Below are 17,860 nucleotides of genomic sequence, written 5' to 3'. Positions count from 1 at the left end.
CTTCAATACATGGTGTCCTGGGTCCTGCTAGAAGTAGCATATATAAGAGCAGAATCTCCCATATGAGTAGAGTTGTGATGGCAATCCCCTTGTGCTTCAGGGGAGATGTGGCAGAGACTGAACCTTTATTGGGGGAGAGAAGACTGCGGATGAGGCTGCCCAGGGTTGCTATGCTTAATACTATTGTCAGCTATCAAGGCAGGAAAATATTGGATGGATGGATTGACCATTGAATCCTCTCAGTCAGATAAAGATATGCTTTGCCATCTTAGAAGCCAGTGTTAACCCTTTATAGGCAAAATAGCTGTTACTCATTTAAGGAGAAAGTGTGCAGGTATAGAAATGTGGGATTTGGATATGAATGCATTTATTCTCCTGAGGTAGCAAATATGTCATGCAGGGGTTAGATGAGCCCAAAGTGACTTGTCCAGGATTACAGAGAGTCAGTGGCAGAAGGAAAGTCTTGAATGCACAACCCAGGACTTCTCCTGAATTAGAATCCAGAGCGTTGACTACCAGTCCTCCCCTACGATGAGTGCTTCTTGTTCTTTTGATATCTGTTGTGCTTATACATGATCAGCTAGACGAAGGGCAGGATTACTATTTATTTCAGTTTGCAATAATGAGAAAACAAAGCAAATACATTAAAAAAAAAAAAAAGCTGACTACAGCCCATCAGTTTTTTTGAGAGACAGCAGGCAAAGAAGAAAGTGTCAACCTTTGTAAGTACTTAATCAAGAGATGTAGTGAGAAAAGGGTTGATGCCTTAACTTTCCATTGAAAAACTTTGAAGGCAGGGGAATTTTAGCATGGATACAGTGGCAAAATGGTAATATTTTTGGTCATCGGGATTCTTCCTTCTAGAGAGGTACATTTGGCAATTCTGCAGGATGGATAAATACAAATGTAAAAAAAAAAAGAGGAGTGTAAGGGACAATTAGTTTCACATGGTTTGTCTGACATTTAAATTGTATAAAATAAGTTCCATGTTCTTATCTTCTTATGAAAGCAGAATGCCTACACCTTTCTTGAGGCAGATAACACTTTTTATTGTAGCAACATAAAATATACAATGGCTTTAGTCAACAAGAGATATTAATTTAAATTTCTGGTTTAATGAAGGAAAGCACTTTGCTACAAAGATTATGCAAACCTCTGCGTAGAGCTCAAAGCCAACTTACACTTCTCAAATGCAATCCCAATTAAAGTACCCTAACTTAAGGTAGTAATTTCAGTTATTATCATACTGTGATTCTGCTGCTGTCAGGTCGTCCTTCTGGAGAATCAGGGTCCTATCTCTGCAGGGAGAGTAGCCAGCAGGTAAACAATACCATGTCAAGGGCAGTAGGCCTCTGTAAGCTATGCAGACAGGGGACGGGGCAAAGATGGCTTGGCTTGCCAGAGAACAGGCAAGTATGAGATCGGCAAATACTCCGCAGTTAATGGAGCAGGCTGAGATGGGAGCCCAGTCTCAATGCTTAGTTTGAGCTTCCTGTACAGTCTCAGATGCAAAATTCACGGGCGTGAAGCTTGTGTGAATGGCAGTACAAGCAGTGCAGTGCTGGGCTTCCAAATCTGTAAGTCCAAAGCCTTTTTCTTTCTTCCAAACTTGTGCATCTGTATATGATCCAAAAGTTAATTCTGATTTTATGTTATCACCATCCATTGCCGTAGGATTGGTGGCCTTCCAATATGTCTTGATCTTAGCTGCGTGTACAGGTGTACGCACATTCTCACGATGTCGCTGGCATGACATCTGGTGAGCAATACTAGGGCCTCATAACTGGATGTAAAGTTTTGTCCTGGCCACAGCAAGTTGTGTCCAGAGGTACCAGCAAAATTATAAGATGAAAATAGATGCTCGATACGAAGTAAAACAGCAGCTTCTTTTCTTCACTGTAGTTCTCACAGACATTAAAACTTCAGGAGACACCATTCAAGCCTGCAAAGTTTGGTTCAGTTTCACACTCCTTGTTAGAGTGACTGGCTTATCCCTACAGGAGATAAAATGAGAAAAAAAAAAATAATTTTCAACTCCTCCCACGCCCTCCCAAAAAAATATCCAGTTTTTTTTCAGAAATAAATTGACATTTTTAGTGAATGACATTTACTGTGTAGTCACAAAATGATTTAATGATATAATAATTCTGAAGATACTGTTTATACATGTGTAGGAGGGGAGAGGCGAGGAGCACAGAAACTGGTGATCTTTAGTTTCAGTCTGTTCTTGAACAGAATAATCTGAAATGTCTGGAGGCATTTCAGATGCATTAGCTAGTTTCTGTAAACCAGCATTCCAGTCCAAAAATGATGATTAAAACCACTTAATAGAAAAGATATCGCATTCATATATTTTACATAATGCATACATTTGAAACTCAAAATCCAATGGATAGAACATAAAGCTATGCATTTTTCTAATAAATATCAACTAAATATGAAATCAAATAAATAGTAAATAGTAAGCTATTAAAAATGGGAAACTTTATGCTGGGCTGATAACCTTAGGTTAGGCGCCTCGGGCGGCCCCTCCTACCTCCAGCCCGGGCGTCGGCAGCCGTGCTGCGGCGGGGAGTCACTTCTGTCATAGGTCTCTGGCCTTCTCCTCCCCTGCAGTCCCTGCCACAGGCTCAGCGCTGCCCTCCTCGATGGCCGGGAGGCTTCTCGGTCCTCCTCTTCGTGGCATCAGGTCGCAGACCTCTGCTATCGCAGCCCACGTAGGGCAGAACGCTCCCTAGACACCTGGCCATGCCCCCAGAGCCATTCTTAAAGGGGCAGGCCACCTTAACTCAGCCCAGCCTCTCAGATGACGTCAGGATCCAGGTACTATTTAAGGAAGCCTCCTCTTCCTGTTCCTCGACTTGGCAACGAGTCTGCTTGCTTTGGTAAGCCTGTCTGTGCCCCTGGTGCTCTTGTTCCTGCTTCCCTGAGTCCTGTCCCTGCCTTTCCAAGTCCTGCCCTCCGAGTCCTGTTCCTGTCCTTCCGAGTCCTGATCCTGTCATCCCCTCTGCAGCTCCTGGACTGATTCTCTGGCTGCTGACCTCGGACCTGCGATTGATGACTCTCTGGCCTCTGACCTCAGACCAGCGATTGGTGACTCTCTGGCTTCTGACCTCGGACTGGCGATTGGCGACTCTTTGGCTTCTGACCTCGGACTGGCGATTGGCGACTCTTTGGCTTCTGACCTCGGACTGACGATTGGTGACTCTCTGGCTTCTGACCTCGGACTGACGATTGGTGACTCTCTGGCTTCTGACCTCGGACTGGCGATTGGCGACTCTTTGGCTTCTGACCTCGGACTGATGGTTGGCGATTCTCTGGTTTCTGATCCCAGACTGAACTTTGACGAGCTTTCCATCTTCTCAAGGACCCATCTAAGTCCAGCCGGCTTATGCATCCAAGGGCTCAACCCGGGGGGAACGGGGCTGGTATTGGTGAAGCTCCAGTCGGCCCTTGCCTCAGTTCAGCCTCGCCTCCCAATGGGAGGGGGGGGGGGGAACCTGTGGGAGTTCGTTTCCTCAGTTAGTGCCAACTCCCCCTTGGGCAAAGGGTCCACATCTCCTCGGCCCTTATAACACCTTATGGCAGTGCTGTGTTCTGTCACATTTAAGATTCAGGTTTAAGCAATAGTCTTGCCTTCTGCTGCTCAGGTGATATATATGTTTCTTGCCTTCTGCTGCTCAGGTGCAAAAAAAGTGCAAAAAAAAAGTGAAAAGAAGTAGCATATCATTAAAAAAAAAAAAAATCATCGTATGTGCTCCAAAGACAGTGCTTACAGCCCCAGGGAACCTCAATTTTTGCCCTTGAGTTAGGAATTATCAACAACAGAACCTCAGTTCCCCCTTTCTTTGAAAGATCATAAACTACTAACCATCAAAGGGTCACCCTGATGTGTGGTTATGTGCGGTGGCTATAACCGAGATGCCCACTCTGTAATCATCTCTTTGTACAGTCACCGTCTTTATTCTCAAAACAATTTTTTGTATATTATTTTAATTTTTCTTTTATAATATAGTTACTATATATCTAGTCCTTGATTTTCACTCTCCCTGGTGGTCAGCTCAACCCTTTTAGAGTTCGGCGCTTCTTGCTGTTAATACTTAGCAATCTTTGTATTATGGAAGGATTCCTGCCTCTTCTATTGGCTTTCTCATGGGTCACAGCCACTTGCCCAACATCAGACATGTTTCGACAATCTCTTGTCTGCTTCAGGGACCTTGGAGAGATTTTTTGTTGTCGCCACTTCGTGGTCTCAAGGACTCTCAAACACACTTCTAAAAGTATACGCAAAATGTCACTGCTATATTCAACCTTTTGCTTTTATCTAAAATAATTACTTGCCACGCATATGGTTCTTTATTACTTACATTTTTCTTTCACGCTCATTCTTAAAAACGGCGCCTTTCCCATGTAGTTCGGCGTCCTGTTCTATCTACCCCATTTTTAAACTACTCTGGACCAATCACTCCTGTCAGATCCAAACTGAGACTACCTACACCAAAACATTCTGGAAATGTAATAATATCCATATTCCTGCCGAGCCCTAAATCTTATTCCCATCCGACTACTATTCCCTACCCGTATTGGCATTTTGCTACAGCTAGTTCCTTCTCCTGAATCGAATAGTGGTTTTTTTTTCTCTTTATGTGCTAATTTGGACCTGATAGGAAACTACTGAATTTCTCCCCCTTGAAGAAAAACCTTCATTGAGTCAAGCGCGGACCTGACAGGGAACTACCCCTACTGTTCACTTTTTTCTTGATATCATATAAACCCCCGAGGTCTGTCTGCTACTTGCCCAGCTGGTTGTCTGAACTTATTTTAATTTCTAAACTTAAAGTTTTGAGCTTTCTTGCGACCGCCCTGATGTTTAACTTGCACCTGATCTTGATATATTGTCTGTTGAGCTAGTTGTCTTGACTTTCATCATATGTCCCCATATTAGAATATTGACCAGTCTATTTCCCGATTCAATCCATTTGGAGACACGGTGTTCCATGTATAAACAAACCGTTGTTCCAGCTGTGTCAATCGTAAATTCTTATCTTCACCCCGTGGGTGGTTCTTTAAATGAAAAAGCACTGCCTCTGTGAATTCCTGAGGTTGGTGCCCTGCCTCCCACCAGTGATCCACAAGCGGTGCCCCTTCTTTTTGATTTTTTATCCTACTGTAATGTTCTTGCACTCTTATTTTTATTTTTCGTAGAGTCTTCCCTATATAGATCTTATTGCAGGGACACCAAATAGCATATATTACGCAAGTAGATTCGCATGAAAAATGTTGTTGGAAATAGAACTGTTTATGTCCTGAATCTCTAAATATGTACCATTGTACATGAATGCATAGGCACTGCACTTACCACAACTCATCTGTCCTGCTGAGGGGTGATCCCCTTGTTCTACTGGAGTTGATAAATTGGAATGAACTTCAAAGTCTCGCACATTTCTAGCTCTTGTGAAAGCGAATATTGGTTTGTCCTGGGAAATTGGATAAATCTGTAATTGTGACCAATATTTCAAAATGCTTGTCTTAAGACGATGTGTGTGTGGAATAAATGGTAACACACATACAATCCGATCATTGGATTGATTTTGTTTTTAGTTGTAACAATAAATCCTTATTGGCCCACCTGGCTCTTCTGTAGGCCTTTTTGATAAATGAAATGAGGTATCCTAACGCACGTCCTCGGCTTGGATTTCAAACTCTTCTAATGTTGAACACAGTATTCTAAGTCGAAGGAATTGTCCCACTGGAAGATTATTCCTCAAATAGCTTGGATGAAATGATGAATAATGTAAAATCATATTCTGATCAGTGGGTTTCCGAAAAATAGAAAAGCTGAATGTTCCTTGGCTCATTATTTGAATATCCAAAAATGAAACCTGTGTTGTACTGTATTGACAAGTGAATTGTAAATGGGAATTGCATGTGTTTAACCACTCTATAAATTGCTTCAATTTGTCTTCATTGCCATGCCAGATCATGAAAATATCATTGATGAAATGTCTCCATGTATGAATATGTGACCTAAAGGGGTTATTTTCTATCCAGCATTTTTCGAATGCTGCCACATATAGATTAGCCAGGTCGGGAGCCTTTGTGGCTCCCATCGCTGTGCCTTTTATTTGCTTATAGTACTGTCCCTGAAATAATTTTATTGCAGGGCAATGGTTGCTAGTTTAATAATGAATGCTGTTGATATTCTACTACCCATTTGTGCATTTAGTAGTGCCTCCGTGATCACTATCAAAGCTTCATGTTGAGGGATGCTGGTGTACAGTGCAGCTATATCTATGGTTACCAAGATAACATCATTGCTGGTCTGTTGATATTCTTGTAGAGTAGTGATCAGATGGCCAGAATCTCAAATGTATGATGGTATCTGGAGTATTAATTTATGCAAGGCTCTATCGACAAACCGAGATAAAGGCTCTAATAACGAGTCTTTTGAAGATATATAGGGCGCCCTGGGGGAGCCTGCAGAGATTTATGTATTTTTGGTACCAGGTAAAATTCCGGATATACTGGATGGGCAACAGTTAAGAATCTAGCTTCCTTTTCAGTAATCCAACCTGATTGTAATGCTTGTTCTATGATTGGATCAATTATATTTTTTATCTCCCTCATGGGGTCCTCCATGAGCTTCAAGTAGTTGTCTTTCTGCCTCTGTTATATATTGGATTCTATCTTGAACGACGATGGACCCTCCTTTGTTGGCTGGTTTTATAATTACTGCTGGATTAGTTTGTAATTCACATAAAGCTTTTGAACAGGACGCCAAACTACATGGGGAAGGCACCGTTTTTAAGAATGAACGTGAAAGAAAAATGTGAGTAATAAAGAACCCTATGCGTGGCAAGTAATTGTTTTAGATAAAAGCAAAGGTTGAATATAGCAGTGACATTTTGCATATACTTTTAGAAGTGTGTTTGAGAGTCCTTGAGACCACGAAGTGGCGACAACAAAAAAATCTCTCCAAGGTCCCTGAAGCAGCAAGAGATTGTTGAAACATGTCCGATGTCGGGCAGGTGGCTGTGACCCATGAGAAAGCCAATAGAATAGGATAAGGAATCCTTCCATAATACAAAGATTGATAAGTATTAACAACAAGAAGCGCCGAGCTCTAAAAGGGTCGAGCTGACCAGAAGGGAGAGTGTAAATCAAGGACTAGACATATAGTAACTATATAATAGTTATAATAATATAAGAGCCTTCCCAGATCCCTAGACTAGCTGTTTTTCAGTCATTTCATATTAATACATAAACTAGCAGAATGTGACATAATCATGTTATAATGCTAGAGTTTATCTCTAGAGGTTGGCTTCAAGCCCCTTCTCTCTGTTTTTACCTCCCTACATTGGTTTCTCCTACTCTTCACTTCCAACTCCCAGTTGCTCACCCTTGTTATAATGTAACTTTTTCTCTACTCCCACTCTGTCTCCTCTAATTGAGGTATTGCCTTGTTATAGTTAAAGAGCTATTGTTATGTTGTTGTTTACTGTTATTGTTAACAAGCTATTGTTCTATGTAAACCAAGTTGATTTGATCTGTATCAAGAAAGTCGGTATATAAAAACCCCTAAATAAATAAATAAATAAATAAATAAATAAATAATAAAAGAAAAAAGAAAAATTACAAAAATATACAAAAAATTGTTTTGAGAATAAAGACGGTGACTGTACAAAGCGATGATTACAGAGTGGTCATCTCGGTTATAGCCACCGCACATAATCACACATCAGGGTGTCCCCTTGAGTTAGGAATGGCTGGGGCTCTGGCTCCAGAGCTCAGAGTAATCTCCAAGAATGTACCACCAAAATGGTAATAAACTTCATTCAGTGTCTGTCCTTTAAGCAACATGACACTCAATACGTACCAGACTTATTGAACACCGAAGCTGTCATACTACTCAGAGAATGCAAGCCCCGATGGTACAGTACAATCTAGAACCGGGACATCAATTTGCTCAACTTCAATGGACAATTCTTGAGCACATTCCCCAACCATGGCGAGGGGGAGATATAGAAGCATACCTTAATAAAAAAAGCACAGTTATAGATGTTTCATTGCAATACAGTCATGCCCTATGGACTAAATGAGCAGATAGGATGGTTCACCATTTGATCCACACACCGCTTCCCTAGACCCTCAGGTATTTACTGACTGACAGACCGGTTCCACCAACAACCAGCCGGTGAGCACATGTCAGTACTATTCCCACCATTCTGAAGTTAAAAAATGGTGCAGTCTCACTTTGCTCTCACTGTCGGAAGAAGCCGGTGTTTATATGCATTCTCTGTCAGTCGGATATGCCTTCGTAATAGCAAGAGCAACAATAAAGAGGTAATCTTGTGTGTTTTTGTCAGTCTTTAAATGACAAGAGGCAGACTCACTTTAAGGGTGGGCATTTAATTACTTAGGAACAGCATCTTTTAATTCTTCCTTTCTTTTCGAGAGCAGAAGCTGGCGAAAGCAAGACCTCTCTGCATCTGCAGTATCAATATGCTGAAGCAGGACTCACGGCGACAATCAAGAGGACGGAGAGAAACTCCAGTCTTCAAGAGTCTTTCCTTTGTCTCATTAGGCAGCCAACAAATTTTTTATTTGAAAAAAGTAAGTAACATTTTGCACATTATTAGTCTTACGTGTGGATTATTCTTTTGCGGTCGTCACATTTACAGGCCGATGCAATATGCCTGCATGAAAAACAGGCCCTCATGATTGAGTGCCAGCTTTCCTAACGCACGCCCATCCACCTCTCCCGGGCGCACGTTGCAGTAGGCTAATGAGCCGCTGTATTAAAAAGGAGGCGCTAGGGGAAACTGTGCACCCCTAGCAACTCCTTGGCATGGGTCGCCCAGGAGAAGTGGCTATTTGCAGGTTAGGAAAAGTGGACGCTCAATTTTACGAGTGTCTTGTTTTCCCATCCTGTGCACAGCCACGGGTTAGGAAAATGGACACTCATAAACTGAGCATGCGGTCAGGTTAGGAAAATGGACACTCATAAACTGAGCATGCGGTCAGGTTAGGAAAACGGATGCTCAATTTATCAGTGTCCATTTTCCTAACCTGACCGTGGTCAAGACATTTTTTTAAAACATTTTTTTTCCACATTGCTGCTTTTCTGTGGTTCCTCCGACTTAATATCGTAGTGATATTAAATTGGAGGAACCACGGAAAAGCAGTATTTTCTGCTTTACTGTTTAAACTTTTGGGGCTCCTGAAGACCACACCACCTCTGGGGCTGGTGTTGAGGGTTAAAATGTGCGCGTCAGGTGTACGGTTATTTTTTTTCATAAGGGGGTAATAGCTAATAGCCTCATCAACATTTACATTTACATATGCGCTGGTTTGGACGCACGTTTTCAATGTGCGGATCCCCTTATTGCACCAGGGGTTATGGACGCATGTCCAAAATGCGCGTCCAACCGTGAGTTAACCTGTGCGCTAGCCTGAGTACATGGGTACTGCATCAGTCTGTTAACTTGTAGCCTGGCTTTCAAGTAAAAGTTATTCCATTATAACACTTAATCATTTGAAAGTACACAATAGTTTATCTATAAACTAGAGTCTGAAGATATTCACCAACAGAGCATATATCATTACTATGATTTTATTAAAAGTCAGTACTCAGTGTTGTTCTAGTTTATTTAATAGAAGAAACTGGCAAGAATGTGTCCACTCAACAACATTAATGAGCCATTGCAAAACTGAGGTATTTTATTCCTGGAAAAAAAAAATTTGAAATGATAAAACTCTTCAGTTCATTTCTGTTCCAGAACCCATATTTATAAATCTAATCTTGCTAAAAGTTTATTTAATTTTCATCTACAGTTGGATTTGAAATAAGGTCACCCTAAAAGACGTGTCCTTCTAGCTCCCTGCTTAGTTTCCAAATTGAAAATATGACATTTAACCCCAGGATTACCTCACAACAATAAAGCACCCTTTGAGAAGTTTGCTTTTATGTTTTTGATTACATTGATGATATTTACTAACAGACCATATGAGGATACCGGTTGGCTTAGAAGCTTCATGTGTAAAGTTTAAGAAAAGAATATGTTTCCAATATATCTTAAAGATCCAAGCACAGGGGCATAGCGTGACTGCTGAAATTGGTGGTGCACCAGAAAATTTGCTGCTGCCAGGTGCCCTAGAACAAGGGTGTGCAAATGGGGGGGAGGCACGCCCTCCCGGGAAGCTTCCAGGGGGCCACGAATGTCGTTCTGTGGGGGAAGCTGCATGTGGCCATCGGGATCAGCATGGAGGAAGTTCTAGGCCCACCAATTTGTAATATCGCAGGGCCTGCACAGAGGAAAAGCAGCAGAATGAGCTTCAGTGCCAGAAGCAGCAACGATCGATCGGCTCCTCCCCAACAGCCATGAGGCAGTGGTGACAGAAGCAGCAGCAGGAGTGAGAGAGGCTCCGAGGCTGCTAGCTAAAGAAAGAGAGGGGGCCTGCCTTCAGAGTGTGTATGTGTATGAATGGAAGCCTTTGTGTGTGTGTGTGTGTGTGTGTGTGTGTGTGAGAGAGAGAGAATGGATGCCTGCTTGGGGTCTGTCCATGTGTGTGTGTGTGTGTGTGTGTGTGTGTGTGTGTGTGTGTGTGTGAGAGAGAGAGAGAGAGAGAGATAATGAGTGCCTGCTTGGGGTGTGTGTGTGTGTGTGTGTGTGTGTGTGTGTGTGAGAGAGAGAGAATGGATGCCTGCTTGGGGTCTGTCCATGTGTGTGTGTGTGTGTGTGTGTGTGTGTGTGTGTGTGTGTGTGAGAGAGAGAGAGAGAGAGAGATAATGAGTGCCTGCTTGGGGTGTGTGTGTGTGTGTGTGTGTGTGTGTGTGTGTGAGAGAGAGAGAATGGATGCCTGCTTGGGGTCTGTCCGTGTGTGTGTGTGTGTGTGTGTGTGTGTGAGAGAGAGAGAGAGATAATGAGTGCCTGCTTGGGGTGTGTGTGTGTGTGTGTGTGTCTCTCTGTGTTGTTGCAGAAGTGGACCCTTGGACTGAGGTAAGGTTGGCGCTACCCACAGGGAGGAGCCCTGCAGGTCCCCGCTGACGGCAGACGGTGCTGGCAGGAGCAGAGGCCCAACAGGAACTTCACCAATACCATCCCTCGTTCCCCTTAGCTTGAGCCCTTGGGTGCTGGGCCCCTATGGATATAACAATTTGTCACTGAAGAGGTTGAAGGCCAGCGAGAAGAAGACAAGGTCAGTTCATGCAGAATTTGGGGCAGGCAGCAGGCAGCAGAAACGAAATCCGGCTGAGGTCAGGGCAGGCAGCAAACAGTGTAGTCCAGGAACAGTCCGAAATCAAACCAGGAATCCAGATAAAGGCAAGCCGAGGGTCCAAGCTGAGGTCAAGCTGGGGAGACAATCCAGGAACAGGAGGTGAGGCAGAACACCATGGAGACACAGAAGATGGATGAAAATCACAGGACAAGAATGCAGGAATTCCGAAGATGCGGGGAGGAAGAAGGAACATGAAGACAAGGCACAGGAATGCAGTCAGGAACAGGAACCAGGAACAGCGTGGCAAACAGCTACTCCAAAGAGTTTGACCTATTGCCGAGGCATCTGAGGCTGGTCTGAGCCAGTGACATCATCAGTAGGCACCTTGGTGGTTTTCCCACCATGGGCCCTTTAAATATGGCTGAATTGCGCACACATGCCTAGGGACACCCTGCTCAGCTGAACAGCGTCCCCAGTGTGGTGCAGCCCAGCCCATGCGACAGCCAGCTGCGTCTTCGCCCAAGGGCCTGTCGCGGTGCCCCTTCCTCTGGTCCGGGACAGAAGGTGAGAGTGGCCAGTTGCAGGGCTGTCCCACATCCAGCCAAATGCAACAGTACCCCCTCCTCTAAACCCACCCAAAGGGCCTAGGTTTCTTAGGGTGTGAAGCATGGAATGCTCTTAGATAGTTCTTGTCCAAGATGTTTGAGGCAGGTTCCCATGTATTTTCCTCTGGGCCATAGCCCTCCCAGGAGATCAGGTATTCCCACCTTTTGTTCCAACACCAAACATCTAGGATCTCTTTCACTTGATAGACCTGGTTCTCTTTGGTGGATGCCTCTTGAGGTTTTGGTATTTTCCTGGATGGCCACGTGAGAACTAAGGCTTGAGGAGAGAGACATGGAAGAAATTATGGACTCCCAATGAGGTGGGTAGGCACAGTTGATAGGTAACAGGCCGCCAGTGAACATTCTTTGCCTTATTGGCTTTTTGAGCAGCTTTCTGAAGCATCTCTTCCATATAAATTCAGACTTCCTGGAGTTCCTGAGAAGTTATCTGGGCTGCTGGGGAAGGAATAGAAAATGGGACGGGCAGCAGAGGAGAAGGCTGTCTTTAGTACACAATCTGAAATTGTGATCATCCCTTGGCAGAGCTAATATGGGAATGGTGGGAGAATTCCACCCATGGAAGAAAGGCGGCCCAATTGTTCTGGCAATCATTGGCATAGGCCCTCAGGAAGGCTTTCAAGGTCCAGTTGGTTCATTCTGACTGGCCGTTGGCTTGAGGGTGGAAGACAGTAGTGAAATCCAATGCAAAGCCCAAAAACCTTTGCAAAGTGCGGAGGCCAGAAGGTTGTGATGAGTCCTCGATGCACCTAACCTTCTCTGGATCCATATGGAAGCTGCTACTGGAAACAATGTATCCCAGGAAGGGTAGGGTCCCCTTCTGGAAGATGCACTTTTCCAGCATTCGCATATAATTTATTCGCCCATAGCCACTAGAGGACCTGGCAAACATTTTAGCAATGGGACGTGAGGTTCTTTGAGAAGACGAGAATGTCGTCGAGGTACCATGACATATACGTACAGCAGATCCTTGAAGATTTCATTCATCATATTTTGGAATACTGCGGGGGCATTACACAGGCCAAAGGGCATCACCAGATACTCATAGTGGCTGTCCCGCAGGTTGAACGCCATCTTCCACCATCGCCTTGCTTTATTTGAATTAAATTGTAGGAGATCCAACTTCATGAACACTCTGGGCCCCTGCAGGCGGTCAACGACTCGGAAATGAGAGGGAAGAGGTAATGGTCTTTCTTTATTATAGCACTCAGCCCCCGGTAATCTATGCAATGTCATAAAGAACCGTCATTTTTGGACACAAAGAAGAACGCTGCCCCGGCGGAGGACATGGAGGGCCTAATGAAATCCCAGTTAAGGTTCTCCTTGATATATTGGGACATGGCTGCAGTCTCTGGAACTGGCAAGGGATACACTCTCCCTCATGGAGGGTTGATGCTGGATAGCAGTCAAATGTTCGGTGGGAAGGCAGCGTCTCTGCTTTCTTTTTGGAAAACTGCATATTCGGCATACCGAGGAAGCAGTCCCAACAAGGTTGTTGCCAGGGGCAAAGTTGGTGGATGCTCAATTTGGAGAAGGCAGGAGTCATGACAATGGGCCCCCCAGCTTGTCAGCTGAAGCGAGCCCCAATCAAAGTGAGGAGAGCAGAGTTGCAGCCAGGGTAGCCCTAACCCAATGGGATGAACAGCTTTCTCAATGATGTGGAAGACTTTACTTTCCACATGCAGAATGCCTGGTGGAGCCACAGGGGAGCCGTGGTAGTGGTATTCCAGCCAGGAAGTAGTTCTCCATGGATGGAGAAGATAACTAATGGTGTCTTCCGAGGAATCACAGGAAGCTTCAGATGGTCCACAAGGGCCTTCATAATAAAGTCCACCCCAGCACCTAAGTCGATCAGTGATAGGGTGGGGAAAGCATGACTGCCCACTGCAATAGATACTGGAAAGGTGAGTTGGGGAGCAGGAGTGGTAAAGCCTAGGATTATCTCCCCACTGGCTCTTAGGCTTGCTAGTTTCCTGACTTCTGAGGGCAGTGTGCTTACTGGTGCCCAATCTCGGCACAGTAGAAGCAGAGCCCCGAGGTCCTGCGGTGGAGCCTCTCTTCTGGGGAGAGGCGACTTTGTCTAAACTGCATTGGCTCCTCGGACCACACAGCAGTAGGGGCCCAAGAGATCCGCCAGGTCCATGGCCTCAGCAATCTGTTGCAGGTGGACCTTTGGACCGAGGTGAGGTTGGTGCTACCCACAGGGTGGAGACTTGCAGGTCCCCACTGTCAGGCAGGGGGCACTGGCAGGAGCAGAGGCCCAACAGGAACTTCACCAAAACCAGGCTGGTAAACCCAGAACCTTGCCAACACTACCCCTGAGTAACACTTAATGGCCAGTTTATGAGTACTCCTTTGCTAGGCTCTGAAGAGAGTCATACTTCATGTAAATGAGCACTTTCTAAGGGGCGAGAGAACATATTAAAGGGAATAACAGCTGTTGTGAATGAAAGTCCATAGGTTAGAATGGGAAAACCTCATGAATCCTATTCGGTAGAATAGTAATCGAGTATTGCACACATACGGGCCGATACAGTAAAGTGCGCTCAGGCCGAGCGCACTGTTAGCCCCCGTTTGGACGCGTGTTTTCCACGTGCTATTTTTACCCCTTATACACTAAGGGGTAATAGTGCGTGGAAAACACGCGGCCAACCCCCCCCCCCCCCCCCCCCCCGAAACTAATAGCACTCGCAACATGCAAATTCATGTTGAGGAGCCTATTAGTTAGTCCCGTGCGATACAGAAAGTAAAATGTGCAGCCAAGCCGCACATTTTACTTTCAGAAATGAACGCGTTAATTTCGGCCGGCACCAGGAAAGTGTACAGAAAAGCAGTAAAAACTGCTTTTCTGTACACCCTCCGACTTAATATCATAGCGATCAATTTGGGGGTTGGGGGAAGCTAATGCTCACGGTTGCTGTATATACTGGGGGGAGAAGGAATGGAATCTCCTCAGTCTTTTTGTATTGTTATTGGAAAATTAATAAAAACCGTTTAAACATAATATCATAGCGATATTAAGTTGGAGGCCCCCAAAAAAAAAAAAATAGAAATTCTTAAACAAAAAAAAAAAAAAAATCTGCCCCTGGCCCACGGTTTGGAAGATGGATGCTCAATTTTGCTGGCGTCCGTTTTCCGAACCCGTGGCTGTCAGTGGGTTCGACAACCGACGCCAGTAAAATTAAGCGTCGGTTGTGAAACCCGACAGCCGCTGCTTAATTCAAACAGCCGCCGCTTCTGTCAATAAGGAGGCGCTAGGGACACGCTAGTGTTCCTAGCGCCTCCTTTTTACCGCGAGCCCTCATTTGCATGCTCTTGCTTACTGAATCGCACGTCCAGGAGAGTGGTCTGGGCGCACGTCGGGAGAGCGGGCGCTCGCCGGCTCTCCCGCACGTTTTACTGTATCGGCCCGATTGATCTTTCCTAATCTATCAGCAGAATTGTTGGAAATATAGGTAAAAGAAAAAATCCACACAGAAATCTGTATGATCTGTAAATTGTCACCTTAAGAGGAAAACTAATTAAGCAACTCTAAAGCACAAGCCTATGCTCTTGGTTAGAGTTTGAAAACTAATATGTTGTAGATCTGAGTCTGAATAAATAGGTTATAACCACATTGTTTGCATGTAATGAAATAATTAACACCTTGCAGCAGTTAACAAGATACAGACTGCAAAAAGAAAGTATTTCCACACATTTCATATATCATTTCCTGCTGCAGTAGAACATGCTGTGGATGCAGATGATCACGATGCCACTTTCAGGGGGAGACAGCAGCTTACAGGTACTTGACCTCTCTCGAGTGGGCTGCTGCTCGCACAAGTCAGGATATCAGTCACCCCTCAGGAACTATGAAGCTGTTATTCCAAAGACTATTGGCAAATGACCGCCCAAGGGACAGAATGGCCCACAAATCTCACTTTCGGCTCAAAAAAAGTAGTTCCTCTTGGTCAAATAAATGATCTCACATTTCCCACAGGTCTACGGGGAGAATTCCAGGACCACTGACAATGCTACAAAACAGCAGATCTGGAGTCAAATTCACACTACGGTTAATAGCCTCGGAGTAGCATTTGGAGGTGAAGGAACTGAAACACAAGCATAAACATATGACAGCAGATAAAGACCAACTGTCCTGGCTGTCTCAACAACTGATCTAGCTTAGGATATGTCCCAGCTGTTGGTTGTGTTAGCTTGACTGCCTGCAGAATTCTGCTGCTTACCCCAGCCAGTTTTGCTGTTTTTCCCCTGTTTGGGTCTTTAACCTTTTCTGGGTTGATGAGCAGACAAATTCTCATCCTTAAACTAACGTCCAGGCTCCCTTGATCAGTGTAAAGGAGATAAGTGGTCTGAAAGGGTGGCCAAGATCAGGAGGACATGCCTGCAGCACCAGAGAGGCTCACACCTCCCAGACAATCTCATAGCCCCTGGGAGGCTCAGTGGGGGCGCTTTTGTGCTTCCATGTGAAGGATTCAGATTAACTTTCCAGGCCATTTCCCTGGCAGAAAGATCACTGCTCTGCGTCCCGCATTTTTGCTGAGTCAGGGATTCTGGCAGAGGATAAAGACGTGCAACTGTAGCGGGTGGCAGATCCCCTGATCTTTAAGCCTAAAACTTTTCCGTAAAACCACCTCCCCCTCTTTTAAGGTTACCTCCTGGGATCCCCCTTCTTTTTCCTTCTTTCTACCTTGAGGATAGAAGCAGCCCAGGTTTAAGCAGAGTGGAGAAGTAGCCTAGTAGTTAAAGTAGTAGCCTATGACCCAAGGAAATCAGATTTCAAATCCCACTGTCACTCTTTGTAACCTTTGGTAAGCTACTTACCCTCTATTCCCCAAGGTACAGCTTAGGCCTAGATTCATCAAAAACCTATAAATAAAGCAGAAATATGGTGGGTTATCACCCGTGATAAAAAAGGCACAGGCAAATTCTATATCTACCACATCATGTAGGTATTTCCCACAAAGCACGATGCATTATTGTATTGTGTTGTCTTGTCCTTCTGCTGTCTTCTGTTTCTCTTTGTCTCTTGTTTTTATTTGTGTGTGAAAGTTTTTGTAAGTTTCTCTGTCTTTGTGTGGAGGAGGAGTGAAGATCGGGAAAGAATGGAATGTGAGAGGCATGGGGAGAGAGGAGAGGCATAAGGAGAATGGAGGAGAAGAGGAGGGAGGAGGAGGGAGTATGAGGGCAGGAGGCGGAGTAGGAATAGGGACAGGAGGAGAAATAGGGAGGAGGGAAGGGATAGGAGGAGGCAGGAAGGGGAAGGAGATAGGCAGGCGAGTATGGTGGGAGGAGGTCGGCAGTTTAGGGATAGACAGAAAGGGCAGAGGGGAGGGGAGTTGGTAGGGCAGGTGCAGGAGATGGGAAGGAAGGGAGGGGGGAATGGGAGCAAGAGCAAGGAAAGTGACACCTCTCCGGAAGCGGAAATGGCACCCCATTCATCTGGAAGTGGTACCCCGTTCATCTGGCTGCCAGGCAGCAAGGTACACTCGCCTTCAGCTTGGAGAAGAGACAGCTGAGGGGGGACATGATAGAGGTCTTTAAGATCATGAGAGGTCTAGAACAGGTAAACGTGGATCAGTTATTTACTCTTTTGGATAATAGAAGGACTATGGGGCACTCCATGAGTTAGCAAGTAGCACATTTAAAACTAATCAGAGAAAATTCTTTTTCACTCAATGCACAATTAAGCTCTGGAATTTGTTGCCAGAGGATGTGGTTAGTGCAGTTAGTGTAGCTGGGTTTAAAAAAGGTTTGGATAAGTTGTTACTTACTTACTCCTTGTTCCTCTTACGTCAATGATAATTTGCTAAGTTAACTGTTAAGCATGCTAATTGTTTTGCTCCGTTTAATATTTTATTGTAAAGCCTGTTGCTGCATTATTGTTTGCTGTAAACTGAGGTGATGTGCTGCACGTGCCGTGGTATATAAAAATCTCTAAATAAATAAATACATAAATAAATAAATAAGTTCTTGGAGGAGAAGTCCATTAACTGCTATTAATCAAGTTGACTTAGGGA

The 17,860-nt window shown here is 44.6% G+C and overlaps 1 long non-coding RNA gene across 1 annotated transcript; it reads right to left on the bottom strand.

The window, feature by feature from the left end:
- Positions 1-1,041: 1,041 nt before the first annotated feature.
- On the bottom strand, positions 1,042-16,689 carry LOC115088361. Its single transcript, XR_003855758.1, has 3 exons — positions 16,665-16,689; positions 15,812-15,931; positions 1,042-1,994 (listed from the first exon to the last, which is right to left on the bottom strand). It is a non-coding gene; the product is annotated as an uncharacterized LOC115088361 (long non-coding RNA).
- Between the last annotated feature and the right edge of the window lie 1,171 nt (positions 16,690-17,860).

The sequence above is a fragment of the Rhinatrema bivittatum genome, chromosome 3 (assembly GCF_901001135.1).
Source record: "Rhinatrema bivittatum chromosome 3, aRhiBiv1.1, whole genome shotgun sequence".
In the NCBI taxonomy this organism is placed as follows: Eukaryota; Metazoa; Chordata; class Amphibia; order Gymnophiona; family Rhinatrematidae; genus Rhinatrema; species Rhinatrema bivittatum.
This window is presented reverse-complemented; position numbering and strand designations above follow the sequence as displayed.